This window comes from Lathyrus oleraceus, chromosome 6 (genome assembly GCF_024323335.1).
Source record: "Lathyrus oleraceus cultivar Zhongwan6 chromosome 6, CAAS_Psat_ZW6_1.0, whole genome shotgun sequence".
Classification (NCBI taxonomy): domain Eukaryota; kingdom Viridiplantae; phylum Streptophyta; class Magnoliopsida; order Fabales; family Fabaceae; genus Lathyrus; species Lathyrus oleraceus.
In genome coordinates this window covers 189815275-189832711 of record NC_066584.1, presented here as the reverse complement: position 1 = coordinate 189832711, position 17437 = coordinate 189815275, and positions in this window count along the sequence as shown.

Here is a 17437-nt window from a genome sequence, read left to right as displayed (position 1 = left end):
AACACCAAAGACAAAATTGTAAACCCTAATCAGGAGATATAAATAGGAAGAGAAGAAATCAAAGCAGGGGACGAAAATTAGCGACGAAAACTGCAAAGCGAAAAAACCTAAACTAGTCCAAACAAAGAATCCGAACCACAAAAAACCCTAACCTTCAGGGAGCGGCGTGAAAAGCTTAGCGAAAGGAGGAGGATACGAACTCTTCATAGCTGTCGAATCACCGCTGTAGGTGAGCCTTCTTGTTTGATTCCCTTTGAAACCTTGGCTTTCGTGTTTAGAGTGAGGTTGAGGGTAGCGCATTGTAAGGCTAGTATGATTCGTTTAGAGAGGTGGGTGAAGGTTGAGGATGATTCATTGAGAGCATTGTGAGATTGAGAGAAGTGAGTGAAGCGCGAGATGGAGAGAGGAGGACGATTGAGTTCGTCTGCGTCCTCATTCCTTTTTCTTTTCTTTATTTTTTTATTCAATGCTTTATTCCCTTTTTTAAAAAAAACAGACTGTTAAATTCCATTAAGTGAATGTTTAGAGAGTTTTAAGTAGTCATTAAATGTGGTTTATTGTGATTTATTGGTTTAGGTTTTAGTTAAATGTTTTTTATATTCCCAATTCCTAACCTCTAAAATCCAACAGTCAGGCGGCTGGATTTTTTTTTGGGTAATCCAACAGTCTATTTTTATTATTATTATTATTTTGGTTTTATTTTCTTTAATTTTTTGATCCAATATTTTCTTGATTTATAAAGCCTATTTGACATTGTAAATGATAACTAATGATAAATGGCCTGGTGGAGAGGGGTGGTTTCCATAGTCTTAAGTGGAATGGGTTCAATACTCATATGTAGCCTTTTTTTTAGCATTTTATTTTCTTTTAGCATTTTATTTCTTTTAGTATTTGTATTTCTTTTAGTATTTCATTTCTTTTAGCATTTCATTTTATGTTTATGTTTTTATTATACTCATGGTTGATCTGTTTTTTTTTATTAAGTTCATCATGCATGCAAAACCATTTTAAAACTGTAAAAATCATTTCTTTTCTCGATTTAATATCGAGCCCATTTCCACACCCTTGTAAGTCGATTGCTTTTTTAAGCATCGCCATCAACCTCACATGGCTTACTCTTGGGCCTTCTTACAATGAACTTAACTTTCAATAATTTCAAACCTCGGTACTTTATTTGTTTTAATTTAATATTCAAATCGTTTTCTAAATAAAACGTGAAGAAAAAGGTTACCTGGATGGAATGTCCAGTCGTAATCCCGAATATTAGGCTCAAGCTGTAAGAGCTTGTAAGTCGTTAATATTCGTCTTCTCTTTAATATTCAAATCATTTTCTAATTAAAACGTGAAGAAAAAGGTTACCTGGATGGAATGTCCAATCGTAATCCCGAATATTAGGCTCAAGCTGTAAGAGCTTGCAAGTCGTTAATACTCGTCTTCTCTTTAATATTCAAATCATTTTCTAAATAAAGCGTGAAGAAAAAGATTACCTGGATGGAATGTCCAGTCGTAATCTCGGAGATTAGGCTCAAGCTGTAAGAGCTTGCAAGCCGTTAATATTCGTCTTCTCTTTAACACTCAAATATTCAAATCATTTTCTTAATAAGGTTGGAAGAAAAAGATTACCTGGATGGAATGTCCAGTCGTAATCCCGAATATTAGGCTCAAGCTGTAAGAGCTTGCAAGCCATAAATATTCGTCTTCTCTCCAAAATAGTTATGAACATCTAAACCTCTTCTTAATAAAGTTGGAAGAAAAAGATTACCTGGAGGGAATATCCAGTCGTAATCCCGAATATTAGGCTCAAGCTGTAAGAGCTTGCAAGCCATAAATATTCGTCTTCCCTCCAAAATATTCATAAATATTCGAATCATTTTCTTAGCAATATTGGAAAGAAACAGTCTGCCTGGGTGGAATGTCCAGACGTAGTCCCGAGTATTAGACCCAAGTTGTAAGAGCTTGTAGGTCACAAGTACTCGTCTTTCAAATTTCAAAATACCTAATTCCTACCTTAGTACTTTTTTTAATAAGATGGAAATGGAACATGGTGTATACCATGCACTCCTGAGGCTATGTCATACCCCAAAATTTGCCCATTAATATTTCAAGACATTTTTCAGGGCACTCCGACTCATTTTTATGACACTGATCTTAAAGGAACAAAGGCCCAGCTCACGAGTGGCCCAATCCAGAAAATGGCCCAAACTGGCCTGCTCGCTAGGCGAGCAAATCCTTCGCCTAGCGAACGTTCGCTGCACGCTCGCCTAGCGAACGTTCGCTACACGCTCGCCTAGCGAAGCTGACAGATAACAGAAAATTCTGGGCTGCACTCTGAGCCCATTAGGTCATGAAAAAAAGGCATTATAAATACCACAACTCCAGTCAGAAAAAGGGAGGACGAAAAACAGAGGGAAGACGGACGGAAACCCTGGCACAGAAACCCTGGAGGCTACTTTAGAGAGTTCCGAGTGAAGAAACCCTGAAGGCCGCTCCTCCGCTCCGAAGCTACCGCCGCCCAACTCCATCCGATACCAAAAGCGATCAGTCTCTTCAACATAGCAGCTTAGTTGCAAGCAGGTTTGCGCATCACTATTGTTTTATGCTTTTAATCGGTAATCTCTATATACATAAAGCATCATGATTGAAGTTTCGAATATGTAATTTGATTTCACATGCGAATTTAAATATGCTTGAATATCATGAATGTTTGTCCATGCTATTCCTGTAATCAAGTGCCATACAAGTTCAGGTTTTCGGAGGTCATGCTGCTGTAAAACTCCAAACCCGTGGCCGCTCGCTAGCACATCGCTAAGCGAGCCTGTAGCGAGCATTCGCTGAGCCTTCGCCAGGCGAAGCAGAGGCGAACGGGACAGTGGCTGCTTTGTTTCTTTTCTATTATGCATTATGTCTATCTAACCAAGACTTATTATAATTCTGCATCATTTGGCCTGAGATTATGACTGTGGTGTTGTAGTGAAATTGTCAATTGTACTTTACTTTGATGCTCTAACCCGTGTGTTGAATTGTGCAAAGGTTTACATATTCCCGAGGAAACGGCCGGCTAGGTATCCCACTTTATGTGTGGGAGATCCTTATGGAGATTCACCCTGAATTACTCAATTGATTTTAATGTATTCATTTCATGGCGAAGATCCACCCTAATGGCTTAATTGATCTTAATGTATTGATTTTAATATGGACCTAATTACCTAATTGATTACGGCTATCTAAGTAATTACAACACATTGCCTTTAAATAAGTGATCTTGGACCTCTCTTTTTTACCCCACGATTTCGGTATTACGGTCATGTCCCGCGAATATGAGGATACACTTAGCAAAGACCCTTCGGTTAAATCATCATAGTCCCTCGAATGTTGCCTTTGTCCCTCGATGACCCTTCGGTATAGCCTACGATTAAATGATGATAGTCCCTTCGAATGCTAAGGTATCCTCACAACTGTTGCCTTCAATGACCAATCGATGACCCTACGATGACCCTCTTACATCCAAAGGATAAAACTACTTACTTCTCAATAGTAAGGACAGTTTTACCCTCATAAGGATAGGAAATGCCCGTAAAGACCTGGGATAGGTATAACTCTTAATTGCTTATTCATAACCTAAAATACTCTTCACACCTCACACATTTCAAAACATCCTTTTTTAGAAAATCACCACTTGGCATACATTCGTACTAGGATCATTGCCGAGTTATATTTTTCTAAACGGCTCTCAAAACTAAACGAGATAACCACTTTGTATACATTCATACGAGAATCATTACCAAGTTAAATTCTCCATTTTCAAAACATTTCCTACACATTTCTCAAACACTTTTTCAAACTAGAAAAACATAAATGATTGAGCAATTAAGAGCCCATGGATAACCATGGATACAAAGGGTGCTAACACCTTCCCTTTGTATAATGTACCTCCCGAACCTAAGAATCTAAATTAAGGTCTTTCCTGTTCTTTTCCACCTTTCCTTATTGGATAAAAGAAAAGTCGGTGGCGACTCTTGCTAACCGCGACATTGCGATTAAAAACACATAAAGTCAGTTCACCGTATGACAGGCTAGGATTCGAGATGTATATCTCGCTCATCCAAGTTCTCGCCATCATCCAAAATACATCCAACCAATCAAACTCTTTTTCGCCGCCGTGCGACTAATCAAAGAACCTTTTTCATAAACAAAAGATATATTGTCTTAAGTGATACAAAACAATGTTTCGGCCACGATTGTTGAGTAGAGATAAGTGACGCTTTTCCGAATGTAGATTTATAAATCTGTTCGATGTGTGGTATGCGTCCACTCCTCATCTGTTTTGGGTAAAACAATGTTTCCGTCGATTAATACAATATAGCTTTCGCTAAAATCGACCAACAAACAAACATTTTCTACCCAGAACTACGTAAGCCTTGATTTCTCTTTTGAGATACTTAGGAGCAGGATTTGTAAATCTTGTCAGGCCCACTAATAAAAAACTTAGGTTTAATCCTTCGTTAAAAAATCCAAAAATATTCTCTTCTCATTCTTTCTTTCTTTCCCACCTAATAATTCGAAAAGCCTAACATTTCAAACTAACATTAACGCACACAACTGGCCTAATGGTTCCCGTTGAGTACAACGGACGTGAGGGGTGCTAATACCTTCCCCTTGCGTAATCGACTCCCGAACCCTGATATTGGTTGCGACGACCATAATCATTGTCGTTTTTGTATTGGGTTTTATCGATATTTCCCCTTTCCTTTTTAGGAATAAATAAAGTTCGGTGGCGACTCTGTTCAGTCCATCATTGCGAGCGTGCGATCGCGCTTCGCTTTGAAGTCGTATCCCCATTTTTTTTCGAGGTGCGACAGACGTGAAGAGGGTGACGATGGATGATAGGTTAACGGGTGAGGAGATTTCACTGATGAGTGTTGTGGATGTGTTTTCAAGAAGATGAACAATGGTTCATCTTTTCTTTTCCATTTCGTTTTTTTTTTCTTTTCTTTATTTCGGAGAGAGTGAGTTGAAATGAGACGATATTGGTCTTGAGATATGAGGAGCAGAGGTTAGTTTTCTAATTGCAGGAGGGAGGATATGGTGACATGTCGCATGGTAAAAGGAAGAAGAAAAGGTCCTTCTTGGATTTGTGCCTTGGCCTCTCCTGAAAGAAGAAAAAACTTCTTCTTTTATTTCCCCTGCTCTTTGACCGTTAGAGCCAACTGTTAGAGAGGTTTCTCTTTTTTTGTCTCTATTCATTCCCCTATAACCAAAAGCCACGCGTCACCTTTTTTCTTTTCAAATATTACATTTATTCTATTAATAAATGAGGTGTCACGTTATAATTGGTGGGGAGAGATATGTTTGTTTATTTTTTCAGATTTTCTTTAATAATATTATTAATTAAATCCTAACTTTTGATTGGATAAATGGAATAAGTGTGGATTGCTAATAATGGCCACTGATTAATTTGAATCGATGGTCTGGATTGAATCAAAGAAGCACACCAAGAAACACACACTATTTAAATAAATCAAAATGCATATAATGCCCTTTTTAGATGACTTAATCGGTTTAAAACAATTTTAATCAATTGAATCAAATAAAATTCATAACTTTATAAATAATCATGATAAAATTAAAATAATAACATGGAAAAATCTATTTATTTAATCTGACTATTTTGGCGAAAGAACAAAATTAAAACGACTAAAAATGAATAAAAGTCGGGCAAAAATTTACTCGAAAAATTAAATCGGATGCATGAAAATGATCAGTGTGAAATATACTTATTGAAAAAATACACAGTTTCTTTAAATTTTGAAATAAATTTTCATCGGTTAAAAGGCTCAAACGGATTAAAATGCAGCTGAAAAAGTCGTCGAAAAATATAACGAGCACACCAGGTTGAACTATGTGGACCGTAGATTAATAATACTGGCGTCTGCAAGTTTAATTTCGAAACTTTTTACCCGTTGATTTTGCATGTACTTGAGAAATACTTAACCAATTTGTCTGTATATTCAAGAATTTATTCTGACTGCTATTTTATGTATTATTCATGATGAAATGCATGTTATGCTGTACAACTGATGCGAATAAAAAATGAAATCAAATTTATGAAAATTTTAAAAGGCCCAGACAAAATTGGGGTATGACAGATGCCCCTATTTAATTGTCTTGAACCATAAAGTATGAATGATAGCAGTCTTCGTACATTCATGATGGAAGATAATTAAATACGAAAAGAACCAAATTTTGTCCTTTGGAAATGCAAGGAAGAAATGCAGAAAGAAGACGTAGTGAGAAATACGGTAAGAAAAGGTTATCAGAAGGTAAGATGAACCAATCAAGATTCTCTAGGAATCGTCAGAACAGTATCTTGGATGTCACCATCGAGATATTCCAACAACGGAATGATACCTCAACTGAGTCTAAGACTTTCTGAAAATCAGCAGAACAATGTCTTGAACTGAACACACGGTATTCTCTAGGGATCAACGAAGCAGTGTCTTACATGATATAATTGAGATATTCCATCAAGGGAATGATACCTCAATTGTATCTAAGATTCTTTGAGGATACTAGAGCAGTACCTCTCAAAATGAATGAGACTCTTCATATTGATGAAGCAGCATCTCAAACAACAAAAATGAGATTCTCTGTATTGAATCGAAGAAGCACCTTATATGATAGAATTAAGATATTCCGAACAAGGGAATGATACATTAATTGAATCTAAGATTCTTCGAGGATACTAGAGCAATATCTCAAAGAAATTTGGAATGACACTCTTCATATTGATGAAGTAGCATCTCAGACAGCAAAAATGAGATTCTCTGTATCGAATCGAAGCAGCATCTTATATGATAGAATTAAGATATTCTGAACAAGCGAATGATACCTTAATTGAATCTAAGACTCTTCAAGGATACTAGAGCAGTATCTCAAATAGCGAATAGGAATGAGACTCTTCATATTGATGAAACAACATCTCAAACAGCAAAAATGAGATTCTCTGTATCGAATCGAAACATCATCTTATACGATAGAATTAAGATATTCCGACCAAGGGAATGATACCTTAATTGAATCTAAGACTCTACGAGGGTACTAGAGCAGTATCCCAGAAAAAAATAGGAATGAGACTCTTCAGGCTGATGAAGCAGCATCTCAAACAGCAAAAATGAGATTCTCTGTATCGAATTGAAGCAGCATCTTATATGATAGAATTAAGATATTCCGATCAAGGGAATGATACCTTAATTGAATCTAAGACTCTTCAAGGATACTAGAGTAGTATCTCTAAAAATGAATGAGACTCTTCATATTGATGAAGCAACATCTCAAACAGATAAATGAGATTCTTCAAATGAATGAAGCAACGCCTCAAACAAATAAATGAAGCAGTGTCTCAAATGTTCGTCTGTTGGGGGAAATATTTTAGAAAAGACTCCCTTTGGAGGAAATTTACTAGAAATGCTCTGCCGGGGAAAAGCTCATAAGAGACTTTTTAACATAACCTCTACTTGGGGATCATTGGTAGCAAGGATGCTGGGGGGAACATCATTATTAACCATAAAGTTGAAGAATGGCTTGCTGGGAAATAATTCCATGAGCACATGCAGGGTAATGATTTTATTTTAGAAATAAGGAATGTCCAAGATATACATGAATGGCTCTGGATCTTGATATTTTGTGTTTGATTTTTATATGTTGTTTCCACTTTGGGTGGTACTGCCATGCACGGGATGATGCATGAGAGGTATGCAAGTATGCAATTGCTGGGGATGTTTAGGATGTGCATGTAGGAATGTGAATGATTTTTTTTATTTTGTATAAGGTTGTGCATAAGTATGCTGATGATTGATATGATTGTGTTTTATGAAATTCCTGTTTGGCAGGAATATTATACATGAACTGATGCATGTGATGTATGTGGGAACACAACCGGGTACTTGGATTTTTTTGTAGGATTTTGAGATTATTAGGGAATATCATAATCAAAGGGTTGATGGAAGAGATGGTCATCATCAGAAGGCTGATGGAAAGGTAATTGTCATCGTCAAAGGGTTGACGGAAAGGATTGTCATCATCAGAGGGCTGGAGGAAAAGACTTGTCGTCGTCAAAGGGTTGACGGAACAGAAACTTCACTAGGGAATGGCATCATCAAAGGGTTGATGGAAAGATCTTATGCATGTAGTATCATCATCAAAGGGTTGACGAAAAGAAATTTCACTATGGAGTGGCTAAAGGAGAAGAGCGATCCAAAACACAGCGGAATTTAAAATTTCTCCTTTAGTGATCCTTACGAATGGGCATGATCAGTGATAGAATAGTTACCTCTTGTGGCGATTGTGACCTTTGATGCAGATCTACGGAGTGATCACGAACGTTAAATCACGTATTTAACATAATAAACAGTGAGCGGTATCTAGCAACACATCACTGCTACCCAAGACACAAAAATGTCATGTGATCTGACAAATCCTTTTGTGATAATACTTATGTGTACAATTACCCTTTTACCCTTATGTCTATATTGAACACAAGGCATAAACTGTGTCATCCTTGTCCAGTTCAATATTGGGCCCATAGACATTTATCCTGTTACACAGGATGGGAAAATTCCATCTAGGTCACTCATGTCCCTTAGCATGCTTCGTGGAGTACCCATCAACTGCCTTTATGGTCATCTAGTTACGGACAATGTTTGATCAACAATAAGGCACTCGACTCTACATCTAGGGTCCATAGTGGTTTCAGGTCGAAGGGTGGTATACACCATTATCACCATGAGAATAACTTATGACACTTTGCATAACATTCTATATAGTATTCTCATAGCAGGTCAATCCAGTATAAATATTACTCTTAATATTCATACCTATGTTTAAGACTTGATAACTCCTTATCCATGATCCATAAGATGTGATCATCAGTCTATATACATAATAGTCTTAATGCTTTAATGTTATCTCACTTCACAATAAAGCTCGACTATGGATACTTTAAGAATAGTGTTCTTATGTTTAATGTGATCTCATGATTAAGTCACACTTGATACATTAAACGAACTATCTATTCTAGGGACTTTATTAGACAAACATAATAAAGAAAAAGCCTTTTATTATTAATAAATAATTCAATACGAGTATCAAAAGTATTGGCCTCTAGGGCTTACACCAACAATCTCCCACTGGCACTAGAGCCAATCAGGCATACCCCTAATGCCCATAGATCTATTATGTCCATCATGCTTCTGCTACGCAAGAGGCTTTTTCAGTGGGTCAGCAATATTGTCAAGTGTAGGTACTCTGCATATTTTCACATCTCCTCTATCTATTATCTCTCGAATGAGGTGATAACGCCTAAGTATGTGTTGGGATCCACAATGCTAGGAACTATGCCAAGTTCACTAACGAACTTTTTAATCCAAACAGCTTCCTTTGCTGCACTTGAGGTAGCAATATACTCGGCCTCGATTGTAGAATCAGCAATTGTATCTTGCTTTGAACTTTTCCAGCTCACAACGCCACCGTTTAAGCAAAAAACATAACCAGATTGCGATCTAAATTCATCCTTATCTGTCTGGAAGCTAGCATCGGTGTATCCAATTACAACCAGCTCTTCCTGACCTCCATATATCAAGAATGAGTCCTTAGTCCTTCTCAAATACTTAAGGATATTCTTGACAGCTACCCAATGAGCATCACCAGGATCAGATTGGTACCTACTCGTTGCACTTAAAGCATACGAGACATCTAGTCGAGTACATAACATGGCATACATGATAGATCCTATTGCAGATGCATATGGAATCTTACTCATGCAATCCCTTTCTTCCTTAGCTGAAGGGGATTGTGTTTTTGATAGACATGGGCCATGTTGCATAGGTATGAATCCTTTCTTGGAATCATGCATATTAAAGCGTCTCAGCACTTTGTCTATGTACGTACTCTGACTTAGGCCAAGCAGTTTTTGTGATCTATCTCTATAGATTCTGATTCCTAATATATAGGCTGCTTCACCTAGGTCCTTCATAGAAAAACATTTCCCCAACCAAGACTTTACTTATTGCAGGGTAGGGACATCGTTTCCAATGAGTAATATGCCATCTACATATAATACCAGGAAAACGATCATGCTCCCACTAACCTTCTTGTAGGCACAAGGCTCATCTTCTTTCTTGATGAATCCATATTGTTTTACTGTTTCATCAAAACGAAGATTCCAGCTTTTGGAAGCTTGCTTGAATCCATAGATTAATCTTTGTAACTTATATATCTTTTTGGCTTCTTCTGGTATGTTAAATCCTTCATGTTATGTCATGTACATATCCTCAAGAAGATTCCCATTAAGGAAAGCAGTTTTGACATCCATCTACCATATTTCATAATCATGATATGCAGCGATAGCAAGTAAAATCCGAACAGATTTAAGCATTGCAACTGGTGAAAAGGTTTCATCATAGTCAACCCCATGAATTTGTTTATATCCTTTTGCAAACATTCTTGCCTTATAGGTATGTACCTTACCATCCATGTCAGTCTTCTTTTTGAAGACCCACTTGCATCCTTACAGGAGGCTCTACCAAGGTCCAAACATGGTTTGTGTACATGGAATCCATTTCAGATTTCATGGCTTCTAGCACTTCTCAGACTCGGGACCAGTTATGGCCTCTTGGTAGGTCACAGGCTCATCTTGATCCATGAGTAATACATCACCTTGATCAGTTATGAGATATTCATATCTCTCAGGTAGGTGACGTATCCTGCTTGACCTACGTTGGTCTTGTTCTACTTGAGCAGGTTGCTCTTCCACAACTACTTGTGTTTCCTGCTCTAATTCCTCCATAGGTGTATCAATGCTTTGTGATTCTTGAATTTCTTCAAGATCTACTTTCCTCCCACTGATTCCTTTGAAAATAAAATCTTTTTCTAGGAAAACTCCAGTTCGAGTGACAAACACTTTTCCCTCATAAGGATTGTAGAAGTAATACCCTCTTGTTTCTTTAGGATACCCCACAAATAAGCATTTGTCAGATTTGGGCTCAAGCTTAGTTAAAATTTGTCGTTTCAAATAAACTTCGCAACCCCAAATCTTCATGTAAGACATATGTGGTTTCTTACCACTCCATATCTCATATGGTGTCTTCTCAACCTTTTTGGATGGAACACGATTAAGTGTGTAAGCTGTTGTCAATTGGGCATGTCCCCAAAAGGATTTTGGAAGATCGGCGTGACTCATCATGGATCGGACCATGTCTAATAGGGTTCGATTTCTTCTCTCAGATACACCATTCCATTGGGGTGTTCCAGGAGGAGTAAGTTGGGATAGGATCCCACGCTCTTTCAGATGGCCATCAAACTCTAGGCTTAAATACTCACCACCTCGATCTGATCGAAGAGTTTTAATATTCTTACTTAGTTGGTTTTGTACTTCATTCTTGAATTCCTTGAACTTTTCAAAGGACTCTGATTTGTGTTTCATTAAATACACATAACCATATCTACTGAAATCATCAGTAAATGTGATGAAGTACTGAAAACCTCCTCTGGCTGGTATGTTCAGTGATCCACATACATTAGTATGTATGAGGGCCAAAAGATCATTAGCTCTTTCACCTTTTCCTGTGAATGGAGACTTTGTCATCTTTCCAATTAAACAAGATCTGCATGTCTCATATGATTCATAATCAAAAGAGTCCAAGAGTCCATCTTTATGGAGTTTGGAAATACGTTTCTCATTTATGTGGCCTAATCGACAATGCCAAAGGTAAGTTGGATTTAACTCATTAGGTTTCATCCTTTTAGTATTAATGTTATAAATAGGCATTTCAAGATCAAGGACATATAGTCCATTGTTCATTTGTGCAGTAGCATAGAATATATCATTCAAATAAATTGAGCAACAATTGTTCTTTATTATAAATGAAAAACCAAATTTGTCCAAACAAGAAACGGAAATAATATTCCTGCTAATTGCAGGTACATAATAACAGTTCTCTAACTGAATTATTAAATCACTAGGTAAAGTCAATACATAAGTTCCTACGGCTAAAGCAGCAACCTTTGCTCCATTGCCAACTCGTAGGTCAACTTCACTGTTTGCCAAATCTCTACTCCTTTTTAGCCCCTGCATATTGGTACAAATGTGAGAACCGCATCCAGTATCTAATACCCATGATGAAGAAGTAGATAAATTAATTTCAATAACAAAAATACCTGAAGTTGAAGTCTCTACTCCATTCTTTTTATCTTCCAGGTACTTTGGGCAATTTCTCTTCCAGTGTCCGGTCTTACCGCAATGGAAGCAGGTGCCTTCCTTTGCTATGCCTCCACTAGGCTTCAAATTAGCAACAGTGGGTTTGTTTTTGGTAACTTCCTTGCCTTTCCCTTTCTCACCCTGCTTGGTGGGTCTTTTTTTCTGTCTCTTTCCATTTCCGATCATCAGAATGGACTTCCCTTTTGACTTCAGATTCTGCTCAGCAGTTCTTAACATGGCTAGCAGTTCAGGAAGAGATTTGTCCATATCATTCATTTTGAAATTTAGGACAAATTGACTGAATCTATCTGGCAACGATTGCAAGATCAAATCAATCGCAAGTTCCTTTCTGAGGGGAAAACCCAACCTCTCAAGGTTTTCCACATACCTAATCATCTTGAGCACACGGGGACCTACAGGGGCTCCCTCAGCTAACTTGCCTTGAAAAAGGGCTTTTGAAACTTCAAACCTTTCATGCCTTGCTTGCTCTTGATAAAGCATCTTCAGGTGTTCGATCATATCGAACACTGCCATGTTCTCATGTTGCTTTTGCAACTCTGAGTTCATGGTAGCTAGCATGAGACAAGCAGTTTCATTGGAATCATTGACATGCTTCTTATAAGCATCTCTTTCTGCCTTAGGTGTAAAACTAGGAGGTTCCTCTTCAGGAACAGGTTTCTCCAAGACATACAGTTTTCTATCATGTTTGAGGACAATCCTCAAATTTTGGTGTCAATCCAAAAAAATTATCCCAGACAATTTTTCCTTGTCAAGGATTGATCGCAAAATGTTATTAGAGGTGTTTGTTATCATGGTAATCTACATGAAAATAATGAAAATATAAGTATCAATAACATATTTAATTAGGCCTTTAATTAAATGTGCTCCCACTATTTTACTCAAAACAAATGACCCTCACCATTTGATTCGGAAAATCCCGTTGGAAGATTTTCTAGTGGGTCGAGATCCACATTTCACTTTGTTTTAAGTCCTCGTAGGCGGATTACACAAAACTAGGTTATTTAGGTAGGAACTCCTTCCAATTGTATCTAATATAACTCTCGAATATTTTTGTTGGGTGAATAACTCCTTATTCCAATCCATCACATGGATCATTTCCAACTCTTGCTTCTAAACATATATAATCTTATTATAAATTGTTTAGTTAAGTTTGACCCATTATTTTAGCAATTGGATATTACAATTATCCCATCGCACCTTACTAATATAGAACATGCACCTCGCGTAGGCGAAACCTACATTATCCGATACTAGTCTTAATGAGTGTTAAAACTTGGAAAGCATAAACTTAATATTTAATTTGAGGGAATTTGCAATTATTCTGATCTCACCGGCTTATTTATCATATAAATATTCTCTCACATGCATCAATATACATTCACATGCATCAACATACATAATGAAACAGTTATGGCCCCTAGCGCAATTGTTCTCCCAAGCCAATGAGAGAACCTAAGCTAACCTAATAACGATCTAAGCTTCTCCAAGCAAGATCTTCAAGGTTGTCCTCCTTTGATATTGAATTCTTCTCTTTCTTCACAACATTACATTACATAAAAGAAACTCGTTTACGAGGGAGTGAGATGAGAAAAGAAGTTACATTAAGAGATTAAAAGAGAGGCACGACATGCAGGTCGTATTTTAAAAACCCAAAATAAAATAAAGGAAAACTAAGGCCATAACCGATCACCACAAGACAATAATAATAAACACATTATTATTATTATTAATTTTAATTCTTTTAATTAATTAAAACCAAATTAAATTTCGACGACCGATCACACTACGCAGAGTTAGCTGGGGGTCCGCTGCCCGGTCAGCGGACGGGGGTTCAAATGGATTAAAATGCAGCTGAAAAAGTCGTCGAAAATATAAAGAGCACACCAGGCTGAACTATGCAGACCGTAGATTAATAATACTGGCGTCTACAAGTTTAATTTTGAAACTTTTTACCCACTAATTTTGCATGTACTTGAGAAATAACTTAACCAATTTGTCTGTATATTCAAGAATTTATTCTGACTGATATTTTAGGTATTATTCATGATGAAATGCATGTTATACTGTACAACTGATGCGAATAAAAAATGAAATCAAATTTATGAAAATTTTAAAAGGCCCGGACAAAATTTGGGTATGACAATTACAAGTGAATATCTACAAATGTCAAACAAGAAAAATTACACATGAAAAATTATTGAACAAACTAGTGGTTGCTGGAGTGATCAGCCTTACTCTTCCCACAACTTGGGGTCTTGGTTCTTGCAGAAGATGATGAAGTAGTCATGTAGATGGGACCTCTTCAAATCTACCAATGCTCTGACTGCGGCATTACAGATGTACTTTCCTACACGGGGTTGTTCATCATAGTTGGCGTGAATGATATAGCTTTCGAGTCAATTAAGTCTTAGACCTTATGCTTCAAAGCTCTACAGTTCTCGACGGTATGCCAAAGTTCCCCAGAATGGAATTGACACCTAGCATTAACATCATAACCTTGAGGAAGAGGTGTTCGGGGAGGTCTCAACTCTCTATATTGCACCAAGGAGTCTCGAAACAAGTGAGCAAGCAGTTGACTGTATGACATAGGGATCGGATCTATCCTTTTCTCTGGGTTCCTCAGCTTCTGGTGCCCCTACTGATAGTAGTTCTGCTGCGGATTTAGATATGGATTTGGCGTTGTAGACATACTTGTCTGTGAAGTCTTGGGGGCGCGTACTATATTCAGGCCCTGCAGTGTGAGCATAATAACCCTCGAATCAATCATATCTTGTACCTTGTACTTGAGACTCTGACAGTCTTTGGTTGAGTGCCCAGGTGCCCCAGAATGGAATACACACCCGACATTCGCATCATTGTCTGGAGGAAGAGGCGTTGGAGGGGCCTTAGCTTCCCTTAGCTTTACCAATGATTGCATAAGCAAGAGGAGGAGAAGCCTACTGTATGACATAGGAGCATGATCTATATGCCTCTCTACCTTCTTAGTCTTTCTCTGACCTTGTCGAGCATAATTCCCTTGCTGATTGGGATATTGATTATACCTTGGGTTGCTCTGCCTGGGTCGAGGAATAAGAGATGATTGCTGACGTGGAACCTTTGAAGATCCAGGTTGGGGATGACGTCCATAAGGTAACTTCTGATATAGAATAAAGTCAGGCATGTTCGCATGAGCGATCATTTCTGGTACAACAACTGGCCTATGATAGCACAACAGTACATTCATGAGATCCGAAGCATGGCCGAACTGACTCTTTAGTTCGTGAGTTCCAAGCTCAAATCTTCACGACTTTCCAATAATTCGTCCATGGTAACTCGAGACATACTTCTGGCTTGAACGGATGTCGGGTAATCAGTTAGCTGTACAAAAATGAGAGGTGTTGTGAGACTTCGTTTAAAGCAGGTGTATGAATATATGATTGATGTGTGATGTATGATGTATGTATTTTTGTTTTTATTCTCATAGAAACCTTATATGATTCATAATGTGACAGTAAAACATTATAAAATGGCAAATGAAGTAGGAATACCAGATTCCAGATAAGTCTAGCAATTTACTCATGAATTTGATATTATAATTACAAAGAGATATAGTAAATGAAATCAAAACAATAAACCCGTGGTCAGATGGCATGATATGCTTTCCACTCCTTTATCTCTTTTAATTCAGATTTGAACCTTTTCATCATTCGATCACAAAGGTAGATGAATTGGAGTATAGAGTGGAGAGTAGTTTTCTCATCAGCATCTTCTAGAGCATCTTCTAATTTCCAAGGAACTTCCTGGGTTAACCAACTGCATAACCTCACTAAGCAGTCATACTTGGCTCGGTACAAAGTGGCAGTAGGTTACAACAAGTTGATAGATCCAGCATAAGTATCAAAAAGATTATTTATCTAAGCTTTCTTATTGAGCTAGCCCAAACTCTCATTATTCAAGGCAGAAAAAATGATATCTTCAATGTCCGGCACTCGAGATGGCAAGTTCAGCTTTATGACACTTCTCTCTCCATACTTGAGGGGTGATGTAGGAAACCCTGATTGCTTCCTCTTTAAGATAACGTTCCACCTCTACCTTGGCATTGGCCTCGCGGGGGGAAAGCTTAAGATTCTGAATCTCCAGGTCGGATTCATGTCTCAATGCCTTCTTCTCTTTGACTGCCAGCTTGAACCAACGGTGGTTGTCACCTCGCTCCTTTTCTGTCTGCTTTAACTATTTTCGGAGAGAACTTAGCCCCATATCTGCTTGAGCTAAACCATCTTGGTATTTCTCTTTGAGGTTCTCCTCAATTCTCTCCTTTTCTACTTTCTGATAAGAGCTCGATATCTTTTTCACTCTTTCTTTTCAACTAAGCATGATCTCTATCTAATGCATGAAGCTTCGATCCTACTCCTCAATGGTATGAGCCAAATGAAAGTCTTTGAATGTAAAACATCTAAGCGGTGGATCATAATACTAGGATAAGGCACCAAAGCTGAGATGTCTACAGGGATGGTAAGAAGATCCATGATCCGCCCATATCTGCAGTTGAAGTTCTTCTTCTTACAAGGATTTATCTTACTGCTGAGAGCTACCAGGGTATCCACTCTTGGAAGCTTGAACTTGAGTGGAAGGGTGTTCTTTCTTTATGAGCCCATCTTGGAATGTTCACTGCACAATCACAAACCTTTAGGGTTCTCCGAGAATAAGGCATGAGTATGTATGCAAATGCAATATGTTATGAAAGCATATGCCATAAGAGGACAGGATCACTGTAGATTCAAGGTGTGTTGGAGGTTAATTTTCCCTACAAGAAACCCATATACCCTCACGGGGTGAGTACTAAGACTTCTGAAGATGCTTAGATTCATGGATCATGAGGCAAAAGTGTCGTCGTCGACACAAAATACTTGTGGGCCAACAACACTTTCAGGATGACCTCCTCTAAGTGAAGTTTGCTTCAACCTCAAAAGCCAAGGATTATCTAAAGGTCCTCGGAGTCATGGACCCTCTTTGGAAGAATGGCTGTTAGCGCGAACGTGACTCACGTTCCAGCAAAACTCCAATAAGAATCTACTCCAAGCGGGATCTTCGTATCTTCCCCTCAAGACAACTGCGGCCGATAGGTCAATACGAAGAGTCCTCATATCTTAGGTGAACTCTCTAAGCCTATGTATTGGGATTTTC